Raw genomic sequence first — 24,331 nt, 5'->3', positions numbered from 1 at the left:
CTATTCATGCATGTATTCAAATCCACCAGGCAAACTCAATCAAGCCCAGCTGAAATGTTTGAAATAAACTCATTTGAAGGTCCGGTACAGTGCAAGTCTGGACTGTACCTGGTTAATCACTAGCAGTGTCTTGAGTATGGTTCCAAATGATCATCACTAATCACACTGATATACACACGCAGCTATATAAAGCAATCCATCAGCTGTGTTAATCAAACCAAACTGTTCTGGGAACAGACACCAGGTGGTCCAACCAGCTCAAAGCACCATCAATGATCCATATGGTTTCAACCACGGATCTCTTTGTTCGTTGTTTGGAAAATGCAATATATACAATAAATGTATGGTTTTGCCAATTGCATTAAAACTGAAATTACAAGAATAAAAAAATATATACAGTACCAGTCAAAAGTTTGGGCACACCTACTCATTCCAGGGGTTCTTAATTTTTACTATTTTCTACATTGTAGAATAATAGTGAAGACATCACAATTATGAAATAACACATATGGAATCATGTAATAACCTAAAAAGTATTCAACAAATTAAAATATACTTTATATTTCAGATTCTTCAAAGTAACCACCCTTTGCCAGGATGACAGCTTTGCACACTCTTGGCATTCTCTCAACCAGCTTCATGGGGTAGTCACCTGGAATGCATTTCAATTAACAGGTGTGCCCTGTTAAAAGTTAATTTATGGAATTTCTTTCCTTAATGCATTTGAGCAAATCAGTTGTGTTGTGACAAGGTAGGGGTGGTATACAGAAGATAGCACTATTTGGTAAAAGACCAAGTCCATATTATGGCAAGAACAGCTCAAATAAGCAAAGGGTATGACAGTCCATCATTACTTTAAGACATGAAGGTCAGTCAATACAGAACATTTTCAAGAACTTCGAAAGTTTCTTCAAGCGCAGTAGCAAAAACCATCAAGCGCTATGATGAGACTGGCAGTCATTAGGACCGCCACAGGAAAGGAAGACACAGAGTTACCTCTGCTGCAGTTCATTAGAGTTACCAGGAGGAGGAGACTGCATAAATTAGGCTTTCATGGTGGAATTGCTGCAAAGAAACCACTACTAAAGGACAACAATAAAAATAAGAGATTTGCTTAGGCCAAGAAACACGAGAAATGGACATTAGACCGGTGGAAATCTGTCCTTTGGTCTGAGGAGTCCAAATTTGAGATTTCTGGTTCCAACCGTCATGTCTTGTGAGACGCAGAGCAGGTGAACAGATGGTCTCCACATGTGTGGTTCCCACCGTGAAGCATGGAGGAGGTGTGATGATGTGGGGATGATTTGCTGGTGACACTGTCTGTGATTTATTTAGAATTCAAGGCACACTTAATCAGCATGGCTACCACAGCATTCTGCAGCGATACGCCATCCCATCTGGTTTGTGCTTAGTGGGGCTATCATTCTTTTTTCAACAGGACAATGAGCCAAAACACACCTCCAGTCTGTGTAAGTAAGGGCTATTTGACCAAGAAGGTGAGTGATTGAGCTGCACCAGATGACCCGACCTCAACCCACCAGGTCGCAGTTGTAAATGAGAACTTGTTCTCAACTAGCCTACCTGGTTAAATAAAGGTGAAATAAAAATAATTTTAAAAATTGAGATGTTTGGGATGAGTTGGACTGCAGAATGAAGGAAAAGCAGCAAACAAGTCTTAAGCATATGTTGGAATTCCAAGACATTTGGAAAAGCATTCCAGGCGAAGTTGTCATCAAGGCAAAGGGTGGCTACTTTGAAGAATCTCAAATATAAAGTATATTTTCATTTGTTGAATACTTTTTTGGTTACTATGTGATTCCATATGTGTTATTTCGTAGTTTTGATGTCTTCACTATTATTCTACAATGTAGAAAATAGTAAAAATAAAGAAAAACCCTGGAATGAGTAGGTGTGTCCAAACTTTTGACTGGTACTGTATAATCATCCCTTTAGAGTAATATAGTTTAGAAGATGAGGTGGCGTCAGCTGGGAACACTGTGTGACGGTGCTGTAGTGAGCCAGAACGGCTCTGTACAGTAGTTTCATGTAGCTCTGCCTCTATCACAGCCAAAGCATTATAGCTGTACAGAACAGCTCTGCCTATTCAGTTTTTGTAGCTCTGCCTCTATCTGTTACAGCCAAAGCCTTGTAAAGGGCTTATCCCATCAGTGGTGTGTATAGTCTTGTCAAATGTGTCATAGCAGGTTACGGCAGGGTCCATGTGTGTTCCTGGGCAGATTAAGGCCAGGCAGAGACCATATCCCCACCTATTCAATCTAATCTCGTCATACTACAGGAAGTCAGCCCAGGGCCTTACAAACTACAATTTACACAGAGACTAGAGGTCGACCGATTATGATATTTTTTTTTATATATACCGATACCGATTATTGGGGGGGCCAAAAAAAAGCCGATACCGATTAATTGGCAATTTAAAAAAAAAAAAATTGTATTTGTAATAATGACAATTACAACAATACTGAATTAACACTTATTTTAACTTAATATAATACATCAATAAAATCAATTTAGCCTCAAATAAATAATGAAACATGTTCAATTTGGTTTAAATAATGCAAAAACAAAGTGTTGGAGAAGAAAGTAAAAGTGCAATATGTGCCATGTAAAAAAGCTAACATTTAAGTTCCTTGCTCAGAACATTTGAAAGCTGGTGGTTCCTTTTAACATGAGTCTTCAATATTCCCAGGTAAGAAGTTTTAGGTTGTAGTTATTATAGGAATTATAGGACTATTTCTCTCTATACGATTTGTATTTCATATACCTTTGACTATTGGATGTTCTTATAGGCACTTTAGTATTGCCAGTGTAACAGTATTGCTTCCGTCCCTCTCCTCGCTCCTACCTGGGCTCGAACCAGGAACACATCGACAACAGCCACCCTCGAAGCAGCGTTACCCATGCAGAGCAGGGGGAACAGCTACTCCAAGTCTCAGAGCGAGTGATGTTTGAAACACTATTAGCGCGCACCCCGCTAACTAGCTAGCCATTTCACATTTGTTACACCAGCCTAATCTCGGGAGTTGATAGGCTTGAAGTCATAAACAGCACAATGCTTGAAGCATTGCGAAGAGCTGCTGGCAAACGCACGAAAGTGCTGTTTGAATGAATGCTTACGAGCCTGCTGGTGCCTACCATCGCTCAGTCAGCCTACTCTATCAAATCATAGACTTAATTATAACATAATAACACACAGAAATACGAGCCTTTGGTCATTAAAATGGTAGAATCCGGAAACTATCATTTCAAAAACAAAACGTTTATTCTTTCAGTGAAATACGGAACCGTTCCGTATTTTATCTAATGGATGGCATCCCTAAGTCTAAATATTGCACAACCTTCAATGTTATGTCATAATTAATTACGGCCTTTGTTAGGAATAAATGGACTTCACACAGCCCAAAATGCTGCATATACCCTGACTGCTTGCACGGAACGCAAGAGAAGTGACACAATTTCCCTAGTTATAAGAAATTCATGTTAGCAGGCAATATTAACTAAATATGCAGGTTTAAAAATATATATTTGTGTATTGATTTTAAAGAAAGGCATTGATGTTCATGGTTAGGTGCATTGGTGCAACGACAGTGCTTTTTTCGCAATTGCGCTTGTTAAATCATCACCCGTTTGTCAAAGTAGGCTGTGATTCAATGAGAAATTAACAGGCACCGCACCAATTATATGCAACGCAGGACACGTTAGATAAACTAGTAATATCATCAACCATGTGTAGTTAACTAGTGATTATGTTAAGATTGATTGTTATGTTTTATAAGATAAGTTTAAGGCCAGCTAGCAACTTACCTTGGCTTCTTGCTGCCCTCGCGTAACAGGTAGTCAGCCTGCCACGCAGGCTCCTCGTGGAGTGCAATGTAAGGCAGGTGGTTAGAGCGTTGGACTAGTAACCGGAAGGTTGCAAAAACGAATCCCCGAGCTGACAAGGTAAAAATCTGTCGTTCTGCCCCTGAACAAGGCAGTTAACCCACCGTTCCTAAGCCGTCACTGAAAATAAGAATGTGTTCTTAACTGACTTGCCTAGTTAAATAAAGGTGTATAAAAAATAAAATACCGATTACCGATTGTTATGAAAACTTGAAATCGGCCCGAATTAATCGGCCATTCCGATTAATCGGTCGACCTCTAACAGAGACACAAAAAGCTGTTAGCGACCTACAATACAATGAGATTAGATAGATATTATGATATGTTTGTATTTACAAACACCAAATAGTCAGAGAATATTATGAATATTGATATATTTTAACTAAAAGTGGCTAGACCACATAATCATGAAAGATTCTACATTACCTTGAAATATTGTCATTTTTGGTTGTTAAACCTTCCAGATCTTCTTTATGAATATTCACTTTTTAAAACAGGAACTAAGATTTTATTGTCATTTCATTTGGGACTTAACACAGTGCATATCAATCTATCAATATTTTAGAAAATAGGGATCAGTGCCTTGTCAGTCAAATACGTAATAGCATTACAGACTCACTGGCCTTCACCACAGAAACTAAACTATTACCATTCCTGACTACCACTTTTCTCCTGTTTAAACCAGCGGGTTGTAGCGGGATCAAAACAATTTGCCGCTGTCCCCTTGACAGCTCATTATCACAGACAAACATCCCTCAAAGTACCTCCCACTCACTGACAGAGAGAGGAACTCATTCTAGTCACCCCATCACACTGACAAAGATCTCACCCTGCATCAACAACTTGAGGGACACCAAATGAAAGAAAATAAAACATTGAAATACCTGGTGGTTTTAATTAGTTGTTACCAGATTAGGTTTTCTCCTGCACTAATGAACAGTAAATCCTAATTTGGTTTGGGACCCTCCACAAGCCTTAGGACTCCAAAGCTTCCTATGGTTCTATCTAGAGTATGCCCGTCTAATTCGATGCTGTCTTTAAAATAAGATAAATTGGGTATGAGGTTTTTGTCTATACTATATATGCAAAAACTGTCCCCAAATACTTGCTTCCATTATATATCACAAACCAATATTGAAAGGACAACATGTATTCCTTTTTTCAAATCCCAAACAACAAATGTTAATATAAATCCATGTGGTGCTTCTTATCAGTCAAATAAAGGCATTGTATCACCTTTCTAGGTGATCCTGGAACATGGGTTTAGACTAAAGAGATCAGTAGAGCGGTCTTCAACCATACTAGGTGTCTAGCCAGTGTGTCATGGGTTAAAGACCCACTAGGGTCTATCTACATCTCATCTGGATCATTTTCATAGAGAGATCATTATTAACTAACCTCAACACATCATCAGACCCCCAGTGTAGACCAAACTAAATAAACTAAAATAAACAAATCATCAGACCGCCAATAAACTAGCCATCCTGCAGCTTCTACAGGACCAAGTAGACCTGATCCACTGATTGGTGTTTAATTAAAGAATTTATAATTAAATGTACACATACAGTAATCCATCCTGGCCCAATCTCTATTAACCTAGAGGGGGGATTTCGACCAGAGTTAAGCGCGAGTAAATGGAACGTAATTTGCTTTTTACGTTTGGGGTGGAGATCGAAGAAATGAAGGTGTGGCGGAGGTGTGTCTACAGATTATGTATTCTGACCCCAGAGTCGGGGGGCAGGGGGTTGGGGGCCCCCCAGAGTTAGGATGTGTGGTACGCCAGTGCTTCTGTGTGGTTGTTCCTGAGGATTGCTAATAATAGTGGATCATAGTAGGATAACGTATTACAAGTAAATAATTTGGAACACGTGGCCTATTTCAATCATTATGGAACGCAGACCATACATAGCAGTTTTAACCTGGAGCCTGGTGCACGGTTCACCACAACTGGACCGTTGTCATCACAGTTCCATCATTGAGAATTATTAGGGTAGATTTACAGGACTACTCTTCAACCCCTATTGTACACTTTTATCACCATCCAATATTTTATGGTTAGAACAATTGAATATGGACATTTTCAGGATGATTCCAACCACTATATTTTTGATTCATCAATATATTTAGTGCGTAAAGGCTCTCCAAACAGTTTTTTGCATTATTTTTCATAAATACTTCTCTAACCCTAAATAATATACAAGATCAGAGTATTTTTTTTATCTACCAATTGGTGCTGAAAAGGAGATGAATATGTGTCTATTGACATGGCTTCTTTCATTGATCCCTAATATTCTGAACTGTTCTCCATATATTCTAGTGAGTCTGTCAAGAAAATTCAAATTAAAGGTACACCAAATATAAAGGGATGGCTTTCGATAAATGTACTGAATATGTTGGCCAGCAAGTGGGAGGGTTTTTAGAAATTGAATGAAATCTATTCAGAGTGTGCAAGGTAACCACTCCTGCAAAGCCTGTTACCACCTGCATAAGGTAAGTCCGAATGCCAACTACTCAGACATACGTAGGGAAGGTGTTCATATGAAAAGGTGTACATTTCCTAAATCTGGATTGGGCCCTTAGCGCTTAAATTCAATGCAGCCTGGTGACTTTTAGAATTGACTCAACAATCAACTCCTTGTTGAGCAATTAACAAATCATACAAACTAAGACATCCTTAAACTCAGTAAACACAGTATGCTAACAGATAAATTATTATCACAAAATCTAATGAGAACATCACATAAAGGTCACATACATAATAAATTCACCTCTTGCTCATAAGATTAGCAAAGCTGTTTTGGGAGCAGCAAAACCTTCAGTATATTCAAGCAAACAGAGAAAATGGTTGCTGTCCATGGTGCTGATTGGATGAACGAGTTTGTAAACACTGTTGTGTGCACTCTACCATGCGGAACACAGACCAAGATTGAGGGGCTGTCCATGGTTCTGACTCCACAATAACACTTCTAGCTTCGTAAGCTTCTGACACAATCTCACTTGTAACTGTTCATGGAGCTGGACTCTTGGCCAAACTACAACAGTCACCACATCGCCAGTTTCTTTGACACCACATGATGACTGCATAACACAGCATAGAGCATATACCACATCATGGTAAAACATACTATGCTAACGCCTCTAGAAAGAATACACAGGCATGTTGGGTTACATTAACTCACAATTCATGGGTGAGTCCTATGTCTAGTCTAAAGTTCAACTCTATCCAGGTTTCATCCCACCAGAGCTGTCAAGTATCTGCAGACACTTATCAGTCTCAGACATACATGTCTTGTCTCAGGTATAAATAAATGTGTTCAAAGCTGCCATGGTACATCCTCACAGACTCACAGGGAAAAAGCACACACATATCAAAGATGTAAAGACATTGTAGTAGAGGACTGTAAGTACTTGCTGATCATATGCTCTCTGTATGAAGTAATATTGGGCACCAGTGCTCTGCTTGTAAATGTTATAAAATATGTCATGGTAACTCCTCACACATGCACCCAGAGGGCATATCAAAGGCAAGATGTTATAGTAGACTATGTACTTGTTGAGCACCCAGGTATGTGGTGCTAATCCTGCCTAGAGGAGGATGTTGTTTTGCAGCGTTTGATTCCCTCAGTCCCCATATCACACTAACAGCAGGATCCTCATACCGTGCCCTTTGATTCCTTGGCTCGGGCTCACATCATCACAGGGTCTTAATCTCTACTAGCGTAACTAAAACAAGTCTCCAAGCTACAGGGATCGCTGCTACGCCATCTCCAACGTGCCAAATCCCACCCTGATTTTCAAAAGATCGAACTTTCAAATGATATCACAACAACTGAAGAGATCCCTGGGTCTAAAATGAATACCTAATGCACTAGACATAATATATGAATACATGCTACTTTGATAACCTAAAGGTGTATTCCACTGTCCACTCCACCCTAATAGGTGTATGGTAAAGCTGTGGTTGGGCAGTCTCCCCGTCCTCAGTGTTACCCAGCCCTTCAGAGCTGCAGCAGGCAGCAGTATGGAGGGAGAATAAATTGAATTATAGCACCACCAGCCACTGGAAGTGGAGCTGCAGCTCAGTTTGTCTATATAGCTTCTTGCTCATAGGATAAGCAATACAGAATAGCCTTACATACAGTACTAGTGAAAAGTTTGGACACCTACTAATTCCAGGGTTTTTCTTTATTTTTACTATTGCCTACGTTGTAGAATAATAGTGAAGACATCACAACTACGAAATAACACATGGAATCATGTAGTAACCAAAAAAGTGTTAAACAAATCAAAATATATTTTAGATTATTCAAAGTAGTCACCCTTTGCCTTGATGACAGCTTTGCACAGTCTTGGCAGCTACCCTGCCCTATTAAGGATGACATGTTGTGGGGACTGAAGAATTGAAATATGACTTGTTTATCAGATTACATTTATAGAAGCGCATGTGACAACCAACATTGCTGAAATAAAAGAAACGCCTTGTTAGAATAATATGGAATTCAAATGGTCATTGATGTAGCCTATTGTACTCACTAGATCCAATAGTTCATAAGTGCAAATTGTACAAACATAAATACGCGCGCACGACCACTGAGCTGAAGTGAATTTCCTTTGGGACACGATGCTTTGCCATTCTAAATCACATCCATACATTGCCTTTACCTATTCAATGGAAATATACACTTCAGATAATTTGGATCACCACATGGTTATTATATCATCATTTTGACTAATTTACATATGATCCCTATACATATCATTCCAGTGATACATATCATTCCAGTGCATCAAGAATATGTGGGTATGGTTTGAATTATATCATAGCGCGTCTATAGCAGCCATTGGTGCCATGGTAGTGAGCATGATATATCGCTTAGGACGGGGCAAGAAGACGACGACGCCTGAATCCTCTATCATCATTTGAGCATATGCCAAGGTTGAGGACTCTTGTAACCTGCCTGGGTAGCCTACATTTATAAGGCTATACACACTTCGTGGAGGGCATTAAGCGAAAATATCTATCAGGCTGAACTGGCATGGGAACTCAGCTTCCATATAAATAGAGGTGATTTCAATCTAGCCCATCATGACCGGGTGAGGCAGTGAAAGAGGGTGTCTACGTTAACAACCACCCCTCCCCCCTTTACACACACACACACACACGCACGCACACACACATCATTGCCACCACCCAAGTATACCACCACATTCACCCAAATCAATTAGAGCTAGATTAGGTCTATGGATAGCAGTGACCTGGCCAAATAAATTATCCCACTAGGTAATTTTTTATCTACGCCCAGACACTCAAATTGAAATGCAGTTAGACAGCCAGCATTCGTTCAAACTAACCATTATTTAAGTCTCGTTTTTTACCCTCCGTTGTTCCTGAATAACCGGTAATACTGAACACACCTGGTTTTCAACAACGTCCTGCAGGTTATCTGGCTTTAGAGCCCAATGGGTTCAGCCTTGAAATTCGGTCAACGAACGATGAACGAAAACAAAAAGGACTGATGAAAATGTACAGACATGTACAAACATTTAAACAGTAAAAGTTTACCTTAAAAAGGAACGCCAGCCCTGCTCTGAGCACCGACGGTCAGGGGTATCGAATTTTCTCACATTTCATATTTTCCCATGTTCCAATTTTGTTTTGCCCCATTGGATTTAGGCTAAATTAGGCTATATCAATACAAGGTGCGCTGGATTTCAAAGCCCACAACTCTGCCCAGCCATCTCTTCATTGTGCCCGAGTAATTTTACATCGGTCTGTGCTCCTCAGAACCCAATCCACTTGTGTTACTTTACTTTTCAGTTTAAAATAAAGATCCAAGAATACCAACACGAAGAGACAGTCAAATTCCAACGCGCTTCGACAGAATCCTTTGGTGAAAAACGGGCGTTTGCTTTCCCCTCAGACTCGCCGAAGACCTTGCCATTCTCCTGCCGCTCGTCGACGCGCCTCACAACAGTAGAGGCTTTCCTCCGCAGTAATACCGGCTTGCTCTATTTAGCTGAGTGTACGTCTCTGCAGCCGAGTGCTATAAAGTGGCTGCTATGGGGAACTCAGATCAAATCTCAGCAGGGAGACCGTTGCACCGCTGCACTTTACGCGCACTTCCCCCGTTCTGCCTCCACCACGTAATCCACAGAGTGACTGAGTGCCTATAGCACGCTTGCCCTCCATCCAAGTTATCAAAAGGCTAGGTCTTTCTGTCCCTCTTCTCCAGTTTATTCTCAGCTATTCAGCCCCGAATAAGCGCCTAATTATCTAAATTATGCTGCTCAATAGTTATTACATTTAAAATCTCGACCAAAAAAAAACGTCCATTATGAGGCACAATTAACGGTTCTCCCCCATTGCCATCATTGTGCTTTTTCCCAATGCTCAGTTCTACCATTCCAGATGATTTAACAAACTAAGAGCTGCAGTTACTGGGACATGTGATGGTAGCTGTTTTCCCTCTCCTTTCGATTGGAAAAAATTGAGGAAGTCACCACGGATTGGCTCAGAATCACGTTCGTTCGCACTTCTTGATTCAGCCTGTCTCTCAGTGGGACCTGCTAAGAAATGCTGGCGGTAGAGCCTTTGCAGGGCAGACAGAATATCATTGCAATGAACAAAAGATGGAAAGAACGACGCCTGACGGGCAATAGGACAGTCGCTGATGTAAAATAATAGGATCCAACGCGTAGGGCCTAATATTGTAGAAAACCAACTACATGCACCCGACTATTTTGTTGCAGAACTTTTACAATTGAGTGTGAATAATAAAGTGTTGTGTTTTTGCACTAATAATTAAGATGTATACTGACTAGAATATAGGCTTATGGTCTTCATAGACTCTATGCCTTTACATAGATGATCAACAGTAGCAATGGAAACTGAAGTCTATTGGGTAACTGCACTGAACATTGCAAGAGTAGGATATTGGCTCCTTTAACATAGTAGGATACCTGATGTATGTATAACCTGCCATATCATTCATATATGCACAGCAACGATGATAAAATGGAAGTGTGAGGTCATTGTTGAGTGGGTTACCAGATTTCAGGTGCTGTTTTCTAGTGTTGTAGCTACAAGAGGTTGAAACATTTTGACAATACATATTTTCCATTTTAAGGAGTAATAAAGTACTGCTATTGTAATAGCTCAATAGCTCAAGTTGATTCTCAGTGAGCTCTTACAATAGCAATACATTCCATTGGACATGACTCGGTGCCATCAAACCAAGGCCTCTCCACTCAGAAGTAACATGCAGCTGATAGTACATTTAAAGTAGAGTTATTATGACCATAGTCTAGACTTGTTGTACTAAGCTATTTTAAACAGTCCACAAGCTACAGTGCATTCTGAAAGTACTCAGACCGCTTGACGTTTTCCACTTTGTTACGTTTTAGCCTTACACTAAAATTGATTAAATTGTTTATTTTCCTCATCAATCTACACACAATACCCCATAATGACAAAGCACAAACATGTTTTTAGACATTTTTGAAAATGTATAAAACATTTTAAACTGAAATATTACATTTACATAAATATTCAGACCCTTTACTCAGTACTTTGTTGAAGCACCGATCACAGCCTCAATTCTTCTTGGGTATGACACTACAAGCTTGACACAACTGTATTTGGGGAGTTTTTCCCATTCTTCTCTGCAGATCCTCTCAAACTTTGTCAGGTTGGATGGGGAGCGGCGCTGCACAATGTTTTTTCAGGTCTCTCCAGAGATGTTTGATCGGGTTCAAGTCTGGGCTCTGGTTGGGTCACTCAAGGACATTCATAGACTTGTCCCGAAGCCACTCCTGTGTTGTCTGGGCTGTGTGCTTAGGGTCGTTGTCCTGTTAGAAGGTGAACCTTCGCCACAGTCTGAGGTCCTAAGCGCTCTGGAGCAGGTTTTCATCAAGGATCTCTATGTACTGTGTCCTTTCTTCTTTCCCTCAAGCCTGAATGGTCTCCCTGTCCCTGCTGCTGAAAAACATCCCCACATCATGATGCTGCCACCAGCATGCTTCACCATAGGGGTGGTGCCAGGTTTCCTCCAGACATGTTGCTTGGTATTCAGGCCAAAGAGTTCAATCTTGGTTTCATCAGACCAGAGAATCTTCTTTCTCATGGTCTGAGAGTCTTTAGGTGCCTTTTGGCAAACTCCAAGCGGGCTGTCAGGTGCCTTTTACTGAGAAGTGGCTTCCGGATGGCCACTCTACCATAAAGACCTAATTGGTGGAGTGCTGCAGAGATGGGCTATCCTTCTGGAAGGTTCTCCCATCTCCACAGAGGAATGCTGGAGCTCTGTCAAAGTGACCATCGGGTTCTTGGTCACCAAGGCCATTCTCCCCCGATTGCTCAGTTTGGCCTGGCGGCCAGCTCTGGGAAGAGTCTTGGTGGTTCCAAACTTCTTCCATTTAACAATGATGGAGGCCACAGTGTTCTATGGGGACCTTCAATGCTGCAGAAATGTTTTCTGACCCTTCCCCAGATCTGTGCCCCGGAGCTCTATGGACAATTCCTTCGACCTCGTGGCTTGGTTTTTGTTTTGACCTGTGCTGTCAACACCGTCATGTTTGCCTATTGCTCCCAGCTGCCATCCCTCATGAACACGACAATGTAAACAAATATTTGATGATTTTGACTTCTAAGACTGTAATCACTGAACTTTGTCAAGCGTGATACCAATATTCCCTCTTCTCTCATTGGCGCTTACAAAATACATTATATATCAGACTTGTACATTCATCGTCAGTGAGCTTCAAGGGCCTCTATTTGTGTTGATTACAATGTCTCTCTACTGAGGATTCTCAAGTCCGTCAATAGACTATCCATTGAGTAAGGTTACATGCATCCGATAACACGATTATTGTGGAGAGTCAGATTACTATAATAGTTACTTTAAAACATGTAATTCTTTGTAAGAAGAATGATTTCCCTATAATCCTGTTTACATGGGCACCACTAGCGGTTCTGGGAGGGGGCCAGTGCCCCTGTGACAACAATTTTGGACCCCATTGTGGCACCCCTAAATGTGGAGTATGAAATAATTGTTACATAACACATTTTTGCTATCATTCTTTTTTTACATCCGTTATTAGACAGTGGCAACGGTGATGATTATGAACATGGTCTTTTGCCTGCTAATGCCTGCAATGCAGTGAAGAAAACGATGAGAACAATAACGTCTAATGTAACTGGCCCCTCTAACAGTACAACTGGCCCCAGCTTGGCCCCCCCAGTTGAAATGGTCTAGAACCGCCACTGATGGGCACATCTGATGGAACTTTGATTAATACAGATAATCACCAATCAAAATGTTCTACCACAGTGACCATGTTATTTTTGCAAAGCCTATTTGATTCTGAGTTCGGACACATAACATTTGCATGTGAAAACTATTTGTAGTCTAAAATGGACTCTTTCAGTTTTTCGAATTCAATTCACTTGAGGGAGGCTTGTGCTCCAGCTGCAGGCACATGCACAGATCAAATATACTGCTGGAAAGCCAATTAAGCTGCTTACATTTCCTAATTATTAGAAAGATTGCTCAGAAAACCAGGTGTTTCAATCGGGTTACTCTTACTTAGATTTTGACCTTACTCCGAATAAAATAAGCAGAGTAAGGTGTTTGCATTACTATTTCCTTACTCCTCCTACTTCCATAATCACTTTAATATGAAATTAGTAGTGTGGATGTAAACGTACTTAATAATAATTGATGGTTATTATTTATTATTATCTACCTGCAGTGAAGCCACTCAACATTTACATTACATTCAGTCATCTAACCTTCTCACACAGGATCAACCAGGGTCAAGCGCCCCGCCAAAGGGCACGTCGACAGATCTCCCAACAAGTCAAAAAGGGGACCCGAACCAGCAACCTATCGGGCCACCAGCCCAAGCTCCCAACTGCCAGGCCCCCAACCATCCAAGATCCCCCGACAGTTCCCCGAGAGCTGCCCCTCAACCATCCGATGCTACCTGAGGGCAATACTAGAACAAATGGTTTATTGATTCTGTATCCTCACAACAAAATCTACAGAGCTGCGATGATGGTATGTCCCAAATATTCCACATTTTGTTGGTGGCAAGAATTCTGTACAATAATTTTAGCTGAAAGACATAAAGTCTTGAATCTTGAGTCGTTTCATGTATCAACTCATATACCCTGTGCCATGGAATCGGTACATCAATAATCTCTTCCCAACTATTTTGCAATCTGTATGGCACAGCTGTCAACATCCTGGTCCTCAAATGAAACCGGTATACTTTTCTGTTCATGCTATTTTTGTTCCTCCGCCAGTTTTGATCCTTTATTTTGGGCAGACAGCCAGATCCCTACCTCCTCCCACTGCCACCTGCCTCCTCCATTTGTAGGGTAATGCTGCAATCAATTGGTTTTAATCTTGAATTGAGCAGACCTTCCCAAACAATTCCGATAATTTAATGAAAGACATAACTCTACCATTCAAATTTAAAATATAATTTAAAAACAAAATACCCTTTTCAAACATATTTTCCATAAATACAGGTATTTTATCAACCAGCACATTTGAGTTCAACCATAATATTTGTGGTAATATGTGTATCTTTTCTGGGGGATGAAATTTAAATTGATAGTTTGAACAAGGTTTCATTTTCAATTAATTGAAAATGAGACATGGCAATGTGCACAAAGGCAGAAAGGCCACTATTAAACAATGGTTGTGCTTTTCTTAATAATCTCCTAGAGAACCATTTTGGGTTTCAGTATAACTTTTGAATAAGTGTGTCACGAATGTGTGTAGGAACGGACCAAAGCGCAGCATGGGTATCGTTCCACATATTTAAATTTGAATGTGAAACTATGCAAGACATACAATAAACCATAAACAAAACAACAAACCGTGACGAAGAGGTGCAACATACACTAACTCAAAATAATCTCCCACAAACACTAGTGGGAAAAACAACAACTTAAATATGATCCCCAATTAGAGACAATGATGACCGGCTGCCTCTAATTGGGAATCATACAAAAAAAAAAAAAAACTAGAAAAAAGAACCTAGAACACAACATAGAAATAAATAAACTAGACAAAACCCCCAACATAGAAAAAAGAAACTAGAACAAAACATAGAAATAAATAAACTAGACAAAACCCCCCAGTCACGCCCTGACCTACTCTACCATAGAAAAATACAAGCTCTCTATGGTCAGGACGTGACAAAGTGAAGATTTTAGAGAGAGGTTTAGTGTTTTTATATTTAATAATCGCAACCCACCCAGTTCATATTCATGATATAAATAGGCACGCTTTATCTTGTCTGATTTAGCATCCCAGATAAAGATACATATTTTCTGTTCATATGATTTGAAAAACAAAGTAGGCAGCACCATAAGTAAGTGAGTAAACTGAGATATGAGTGATGGTTATTCTAATGAGTTACCCTGGGGACTGTCTCAGTGTCGGTCAGCGCTGCCTACAGCTGACAGATGTGGTGAGATGGGGGAGCTGTTGTAATTTATACAACGGTGGGTCTAATCCTGAATGTTGATTGGTTAACAGCGCATTCCAGCTGGTGTCTATTCCACAAGTTACCACCGGCTAAATCTATGACGTTAAAATGCCTATTGACTCTGTTCCATCTGACTGTGCAATCCACTGTCTCATCAGCCCAGGCAGGGAAGTTATAAACTTGATCTCCACTATAAAAAGCATCTAGACATTATCTCAAATTTCTTTTAGACTAACATTTAGTTTTCAACAGCGGAGATTAGTATAAACCTTGCTGTCTGTCTCTCTGACATTTGCAACACTGTTTCAATATTCAAATTCGATCTCCAACTGTCCCATAGTAATGAACGTGTAGGGGTCGGGAGTTGGGACGAGAGAGAGAGTCATGAATCAGCTGGCATCATTTTTATGGATATAGACAATAAAATGTCAATTGAAAAAAGGTCAAATGAAACAAAGTGCAGCTAGTATGCAGCTTCAGTTTGAAGTGATTGTGTTAACTGTGTTGTTGGATAGCTCCTCTGACCAACAGTGTCCTAACGAGGGAGCACATTTTCTATGCCAGGTGAAATCGTGCCTCATTAGCTCATTGTTATGGATGTATCCAAGTAAATGTCACTAGAAAACAGCTTAACCCTCCTGCTGTGTTTCGGTTGAATTGGACCGATTTACAAGTTTTCTCTCTGAAAAATGTAGTTAATTTAATCTGATTGTCATAAGGTTCCATGACTTTGTCCACACAGGGCATCTGAAAACACAAAATACATTTTAATGAATTTCATAAAATTTGGGGTGTTTTATTAAACTTTTGTACACCTGTGGTGTTCCCGCTCAAAAATAACCGGTCATTAGAAGTGAATGGGTGAGACTACAATTAGTGTATAAAATTGAGTTCAGGCACATGCCCATTCATCAGATGGACACGCTTCCTCTCCCAGACCCCCACATGCATGTGTGTTTGAGCACACACACCTCACTCTCCTTCTTGGCTTCCATGGCAACCCTCACAGGAACCTTTCCCCAGTAGAATCTTTCCCCATGGGGACCACACCTGTTGGCATTCTCACAAACAATCGCAACATTGTTTCAATAATATATAGAACTTTTCTCGCAGCTCTGGTATATAATGTTTTTTTGAGGCCTTGATCTTATGGATTTATAATCAGCTATAATGGGGCAGTCATTTTGGACCGGGAACACAGAATTAATTAACATGAAACGAACACAACAGGAGGGTTAAACACATGCAGCTACTGTTGTTATTCAGTCTGCACTGTTTGGCATGACTGTAAGTTGTCTGCAGTTGGTTAGCTAGCAAGCAAGGGATAAGAACGTTGCCAGCCAGTATGGCAATGGAACATATAGAATGAACGATACAGAACAAAAAGACTGAACGACTAGGTCGCGTCTGTGGTAACCAAACCAATAGAACGAACGACCAGCCGGCTTGGGTAGCAACTCTAAATTTGTTTCAGGACTATATCGTGTGGAAGGATGAGATAGTATGAATAAATTCATCAAAATAATGATTTTAATGAAAATATGTCAATCATTATTTGAATATGTTGGTAACCCGTTGTATAAAAGTGATAATGCCCTCGAAGCCAAACTGATGTATGCCAACCTTTGGTGTCTTTTCTTTAAAGACAGTACACCAGAATCCAGACCTCTGACACAAATCACAGAATAATGTCCAGAAAATGATAGTTGCAATTTACAAGACCTAAACAGCTGATACAGACTTACTGATATAAAAATATTCATTATTTTAGGAATTATATTACAATTCCTAGACAAAGATTAAAAAGAAAGGGGCCTTTTCCAGATGGATAGAAACATACATTACAGACCACCTCTTCTCAGAGTTCCAACATGATCTCAAGACCTCTCCACACAGATGGAACAATAGCAGCAAAAAACAACAACACCTGAAGTGGAGTTATTATGGCCCTGTAGTCTAGACATGTTACATTACCTACACTCTAAAAAATGCTGGGTTAAAAACAACCCAATTTGGGTTATTTGGTAACCCCAGGTTGCGTAAATGTTTTTTTTTTGTGTGTGTTTTGTCTTCCACTTAAAACAAAAAAACTTAAAACAATAAAATATTTGAAAGAGGACAGAACTCATGCTGGGTTATTTTAACCCAGCCAGTAGAGTTGCGTAAATTACCCAACATGTTGGGTTAATGGGATTACCTAAACATGGATTAATTCAACCATCAGTTGGGTATTTTTTACAATCATGCTGGGCTGACCTAGCAGCTTGGTCTTTTTTTAATGTAATCCTTAGGTTCTTTTCAGGAAGTGTGGCTTATTAGGGGCATAGCTTTCAGATAGATCTTATTGGCCACCTATGAAAGTAAAATGAATTCCTGTTCATCATGTTAACTATGGACAGGACAGCACAGATGTGCTTCAGGCTTACCTCACAGCAGGTATAGGCATTTAATGATGGCATACTCTACATGCAATGTTGAATACTGCCACCACCATAAAACTGAGTTCTTTAGTTCTATGCCTCCAACATGATCTCATGATTATGACAACATACAGGCTTTCCATACAGCATAACAGTTATGTTATGTATAAGGTGAAACAGATACTGTGAAACGTGAAACTCTTCTGATTATAATTGTACATATGAGCTGCACTGAAATCCCAAATGAATCATTCTCTAACACCAGTAGGTTTACAATAAAGGTATGAGGGCCACAATTTATCATCTTCAGAGGGAAAACCCATTCAATCACATTTCCAGCATTGTGATGCTAGTGTATCAGTATAAATTACATTTATATTCATATACATATCCTGAAAGAGATCACAAGTTGACCTACAGTAGGTCATTGATTGCAAATCATTGTGGGTTTTCTCTCCCATTCTATAAATTGGAGATACAATGTAAATGTCAACCCACACGTTTTTCTCAAGACAATTGCCACAAGGTTATGGTGAATTATATTTCAGAGACTAGTGAAAAAAAACGGTCTAATTGTATATACAATATTGCAGAGACAAAGTTGGCTGTTTTAAAGTAAACGGTTTTATTTCGATAACTAACCACACTGACACCACTGCATGAAGTGGTTAGATCAGTTATACTGCTGCAACACCATCACCTGATGAAATGCAGTCATATTAGAATGAATTACACTAACGTGTGTGTGCTGCTCTTGGAAAGACATATCACAATGAGGGATGTAGAATGGGAATAATAATCCACTCGCCCTGTCAGTCATGCACCTGTCCTATTAATCAGACACACCTGGTGCCTTCATTCACACACCTGTGGTATTCAGACACATTTCATTTGGATACCTTAAACATATTATGATCTTGACAGGCGACCAGAGAATGTATACAATATTCCCTCTGGGATTTATTTCATGGTGCATATTTGGATAAACTCCATGTTACATTGGTTTATCTAGAGGAGAACATGTAAAAGAGGGCTAATTGCCCTGACGGAGATTAACCACTAGCTTTAATTTTATGCAACAACCGAACAGGAATACATTAGTAACAGCCAGGTAGGATAAATTAGATAATATGTTTTTTCTCCCTCCCGAATGTTCTCTAGACAATGAAGCTAATGATTTATAATGGTTGCCTCCATAAAGCCTTCATAAGCACTACATAAATGTGTCATAAATCATCTATAACCCTACGTCATGCTTTATGAAGGGTTAATAAATGTGGCCTAACTGTGTTATATAATCAAGACAAGTTTAAACCATACTTTCCCTTTTATTTTTACATTTGAAACCCCTTAACATGAATACAAGAAAGTTCTTTGTTTCTAGCCATTTTAAGCCTGTAATCGAACCCACATATGCTGAAGCTCTAGTCTAAAGAAGGCCAGATTTATTGCTTCTTTAATCAGGACAACAGTTTTCAGCTGTGCTAACATAATTGCAAAAAGATTTTCAAATGATCAATTAGCCTTTTAAAATGATAAACTTGGATTAGCTAACACAACATGCCATTGGAACACAGGAGTCACTGTTGCTGATAATGGGCCTCTGTACGCCTATGTGGATATTACCTAAAAAATCTGCTGTTTCCAGCTACAATAGTCATTTACAACATTAACAATGGCTACACCGTATTTCTGATCAATTTGATGTTATTTTAATGGATGGAAAATGAGCTTTTTTAAAAAAAACAAGGGCATTTCTAAGTGACCCCAAACTTTTGCACTTAAGGTTGGTCCCGGGAATCAAGCCCACTATCCTGGCATTGCAATGCTCTACCAACATACAAAGTTTTAGATGGTTTGTGAATCCTCAACTTAATATGATTTATAAAGCTTTCATTCAGCAGTGCTTATAGCACAGGTTTATGTTACATTTGATATTAGTGGTTATGTCACACAGTTATGCCACATTTATGAACCCTGTATAGAGCATCACATACTGTTATAGATGATGTATTACATATTTATGTAGTGCTCAACAAGGCTTTCTGAAGACATTAAGAAGCCTTAATAAGCTGCACTTCATTTAAAGCGGGACCAAACTTTTACTGTGCCATTGGGCTGGTGCCTTTCCTATCCTACTTATGTACTGTATTGTAGGTTATTAACTACTATATATGTGCCAGGGATGCAGCCGGAGCTGGAGCTTGGTATATCCATCTAGGACCCTCAAGGCATAGCCATAAAGTCCAAAAGTCTCCATATCAAACACTCTGTCTGGGTTTGATGTCCAACGCTATTTGAATAGGAAGATGAGATTTCTTTTACACTGTACTCATTTGCATTTTGTCCTCCTGCTGTGCAGTCTCCGTGCTCTTTCATGATGTGCCTTCATTGTAGCTGCACATCAGACTGTACAGCACCAATCCAGCGTCATTAAAGTATGTGTGTGTACTACAGTGTGGTTAAATTGGCTGAGCGACTGAATATGAAGTGTTTACGATAGTATTTCATGTGTGGTCTGATCTCTGATTCAGGGTGTTTTGAGCTTAATGTGACACAGAGGCCATTTTGTTCCTTTTTTCCGTCTGCACTTTATTTGTCTCCCTGCATGTGCAGCACACACACAGACACTGTCACAGGAGTCGTTGAAAGGGGACCAAGGTGCAGCGTGTAAAGTGCTCATATTTCTTTTATTAATGATAACACTTCAACAAAATAACAAAACGACAGCCAACAGTTCCGTCAGGTACGTAGACAAAACGGAAAACAACTACCTACAAACCCCAAAGGAAAACAGGCTACCAATCAGAGACAACGAAAGACACCTGCCTCTGATTGGAAACCATACCCGGCCAAAACCTGGAAAACAAAACATAGAAATAGAATACTAGAAAAACCCCCACATATAAACAGAAAGCCCAAAACCACCCAACACAACCACCTGTCACGCCCTGACCGCTCTACTATGGCAAATGACCTCTTACAAGGGTCAGGACGTGACAGACACACGCACATGCAAACACACACACACACACACACACACACACACACACACACACACACACACACACACACACACACACACACACACACACACACACACACACACACACACACAAACACACATCTGATCTGGCAGAGAAGAGAGAGAGAGAGAGAGAAGCCAGAGTGACCCTGTATAAACCTCCTTCAAGTGATATAATCACACACTTCTCCGTGACATAGACAGCTGGCAAAAACACAGCACCACTCCCAGAAACAATGGAAACACAAATCCACAAGTGGATTCTAAAGACAGAAATCCACTGCATAACGCTATTCACCATCCATCCCTCCCTCTTCCCTCTCATTACTGGCCAATCAGTGACTAAGCCAAACAGTTAGTAAACATTTGTAGATATTTTTTGTCTGCATGATGTTTTGGGAAACACATTAAACGTTGTGCACATCAGGAGCAGTGCATCATTTATAAAAACATGTATAAATAAAGTCGAAAGTCACTCTATATACACTCCCAATAAATGAATGGGTATAAAACACCAACATTTTGGCACACAGTGCATTCTTCAGGGTTGGAGTGGTGCGTCATTAAAATCATCGCAGTGTCCAAAGCTCCATTGAATGCAACAAATGAGATGCTGATCATACAGTGGAACATTGCTTAAAAAAACTTACCTTCTCTCTTTCTCAGTCATACAACACAATGTTATTTACCCCGCACATACAACACGACACAGAAGACTGAACTCCACTACAGACATAACAAGATGGATGGTTCTACTGTTTGTTGAAGCATGTGGCCTGTCTGTAATCAGCTCAGTGGTGTGTTTGCCAATGGGATATGTCATTGGAGATGTCCGTCTTCATTACAGGGCAGATGAGGAGAATGGGGCATGGACTAACACACGCACACACACACACACACACACACTGGAGAGAGGCTGGAGAGAGGATAACATCACATCAGACCATTACAGCACACAGAGGAGAGAAGAGGGTCTGACAGCTAGGCTATACTTATACCACAGGTACTGTATGCTTCTATCAAACTAACTGCACAACACATACCAGAAACATTGTTACTGTAGCTAACTATGAGAAACACAACTGATCATCACCCCCACACTACAGTACCTTGTTCTCCTTTTCACAGATGTAAAAACCACTTAGACCACCTGTTTTTTATTCAGTGCATTGTGCCATAATAACTATCCCATTTTGTACTTGTTCATACAATCTTAAGCCATTTTATTTTAGCTAGTGTTTCTTGGTGATAGATCATTTCACATAGTCACGATTTGGTTGATTTAGTGATGCAGTCGAAATCTGCAGCAATCTGAGTACATGTATTATGAAACACAATAGGACATGACTTTGCTACACTCAGATTAACTAGACAAAAATGGCTTTACGAGACAAATAATGTTCAATTTAATGCCAATTCTGCATTTTGAAATCTGATAATAGTGTGAAATAAAGGGAACAAAGACTTTGGTCACACTTGAATCCGACTGAAATGGAAGCAAAAGCAAGCAAAGAAACGACTACTCATCTGTGTGACTTCTTCTGAGGGTTTTGTTGTTTCACACAGTATGTGATCAGTTTACCTGATAGACGAGAGATCAACGTGACACAGCACAGCATTGAATAAAGCAACACCACGTCTACAACACCGGCTACTTCCTAATGTCCATATGAACATTCAAAGTTGTATTGGTGTTGTTCAGACATTTTCCATGTTCCATGTTCCATGCATTCCGGGAAGGAGAAGCAGCTGAGACTGTCATGCTTCTTTGAGTCTCAGAGGAGAAGGCAAGCTGTTCCACCTCCATCAAAGACAGGGGCTGCTTCTGAAATGGCACCCTATTCCCTGTGTAGTGCACTACTTTTGACCAGGGGCAATAACTAATAGGTAATAGGGTGCCATTTTGGACACAGCATGGCCTTGGGACTTGCTTTTGTTCTAGCTCATCCTGCCTCTCCTCCTGCCTCTATCCATTCCTCTTGCTTTCATGTAAGGTCTTGTTCATTACCGTTTGTAATTTAAGCTTCTTGCTCCTCTTGCTTTGTTTAGGCAGAGTATAGCGCTGTACCAAGGTTCCAACATAGTTCACTAGCATACTACTTGGAATGAGGTAAGGTATTCGGGCATGCATTAGGAATAGTATGCTAGCAAGGACATTGTAACATGATAATCAGAGAAAGTGACATAACAGGAAGGCTAACATATGCACAGGGAACAGTTGATCTCTTGGTTTGATTTGGTTTATCTCTCCTCTATTTTGTTTTATGTAGTGATAAAGAGCAGAACATGTGAGCCTTGCTACACAAGACTGACCCCCTTTGACTCTGTATATGACCTCCCAAGCTTCAGAGGATATGCTAATAGATAATACTATTGAGCTGTTGCTGGGTGTCGAACTGCTTTGACAGACAGGTGGGAATTGTTTCTTTAGTGGTTTTTGGATGGGTTTGTTTTTTATTCGAGGAGGCAGCTTAATGTGTTCCTGGCTCTGGAGATAAAACAACAGGAGAGTGCATCCGTGCTGAAACCCACAGGATCACTGTTCATACAACATTTTATTCCTCACAGAGAACTGTGAATATGCGCCATACTGTGCGTCAGATTGACCGTTGTTGTGCATTGGCTGTGTAGACCGTTTTAATGTCAATGCCAATTCACTTTAGTCTCACACGCCAACAGCACATCTTATACTGTACCAAATCCTACATTGAATTTTGAACAAGAAAATACATGCAGTGGAATATGGAGATAAATAACCTAAGCCACAGCTTTAACACCATGCAACCACATGACAAAAGCAGGAAGTATGCGAATGAACGGCTCTCAATGGGAATGATAAGGAGAGGAATCGCATTACAGATATGTTTAGACTTTGTTTGTTTTAGCTACTCGGTATCAAGGTAGTGTAAAATGAACAATATCACAGGTCATGTTAGAAAGGGTTAAGAGATATTGTCACCTGTCACTCATTTCAGATCCCTTATTTGCCTATGAAGCTGTCCCATTCTTTCTTACGACTAAACAGGTATGGCTGGTAGTCCATTCCTGAACTCCAGATTTTTTTTTTACCCTTCAGATTATCCATAATACAGAAGAAAAAAAATTACAGGCATCCCGGCCAACAAGTTTTTTTTTTTTACAACATCTCTGGAAAGAAAAAAATCTAGTTTCCCCAATGAAGATGAGTGGCTTATTATGATAATGATTATGATTATGGTGCAGCCTGGTCGATCACAGAAGCTCAGTGTCACACTGTTAACCAGCCCTGCCCACACTATGTATGAAGACTAACACTGTGCATTAAACAATGATGCAACGAAGACACTTCCTCATTCAATAGGAATCTAGGGTGATGAAAATGATTTAATATGGAGATATTGTCTCAATACATCAATGGGTAAAGGGGTTGATAAGAGGGGCCACTGCACACAGCGTGTGCTCTACAGTGCACTTAACACATCTGGTTGAAGCAGCATTTGGATGCTCA

General features: G+C 40.0%; 1 protein-coding gene across 1 annotated transcript in view; it reads right to left on the bottom strand.

Annotated features, from left to right (window-relative positions):
- LOC106601106 (leucine-rich repeat and fibronectin type-III domain-containing protein 5-like) overlaps nucleotides 1-10,447 on the bottom strand; it is a 57,188-nt gene extending 46,741 nt beyond the window's left edge. The window contains exon 1 of the mRNA XM_014193038.1: nucleotides 9,464-10,447. The gene's annotated coding sequence lies outside the window, so the exon portion shown is untranslated. The remainder of the gene's footprint in view (nucleotides 1-9,463) is intronic.
- Nucleotides 10,448-24,331: the final 13,884 nt, after the last annotated feature.

Source organism: Salmo salar, chromosome ssa01 (genome assembly GCF_905237065.1).
Source record: "Salmo salar chromosome ssa01, Ssal_v3.1, whole genome shotgun sequence".
NCBI lineage: Eukaryota > Metazoa > Chordata > Actinopteri > Salmoniformes > Salmonidae > Salmo > Salmo salar.
The sequence above is the reverse complement of the archived record's forward strand: the minus strand, read 5'-3'. Positions and strand labels throughout refer to the sequence as shown.